Raw genomic sequence first — 298 nt, forward strand, 5'->3', positions numbered from 1 at the left:
ATTTTTTTTTTTTTACAGCAAAATTGATCTCTATTTGCATCATTGAATCATTATTTTCCTGTTTGTCTCTTTAAAACAATCTGAAATGTATAAAGCTCTACAGAAGTGGGTCTAAATCTGGAGCATTACTTATATCATTGTTATATATCATCATATCACACAGCCATAAAACTTTCTCTATGTTAAAGGAGACATATTATGCCCCTTTTTACAATATGTAATATAAGTCTCCGGTGTCCCCAGAATGTGTCTGTGAAATTTCAGCTCAAAATACTCCACAGATCATTTATTATATCAT

General features: G+C 30.2%; 1 protein-coding gene across 3 annotated transcripts in view; it reads left to right on the plus strand.

The window, feature by feature from the left end:
- Positions 1-298, plus strand: part of mib2 (MIB E3 ubiquitin protein ligase 2) — a 75,173-nt gene that overhangs the window by 18,276 nt on the left and 56,599 nt on the right. The window lies entirely within an intron of this gene.

Source organism: Sinocyclocheilus anshuiensis, unplaced genomic scaffold, assembly GCF_001515605.1.
Source record: "Sinocyclocheilus anshuiensis isolate Anshui unplaced genomic scaffold, SAMN03320099.WGS_v1.1 scaffold1662, whole genome shotgun sequence".
In the NCBI taxonomy this organism is placed as follows: domain Eukaryota; kingdom Metazoa; phylum Chordata; class Actinopteri; order Cypriniformes; family Cyprinidae; genus Sinocyclocheilus; species Sinocyclocheilus anshuiensis.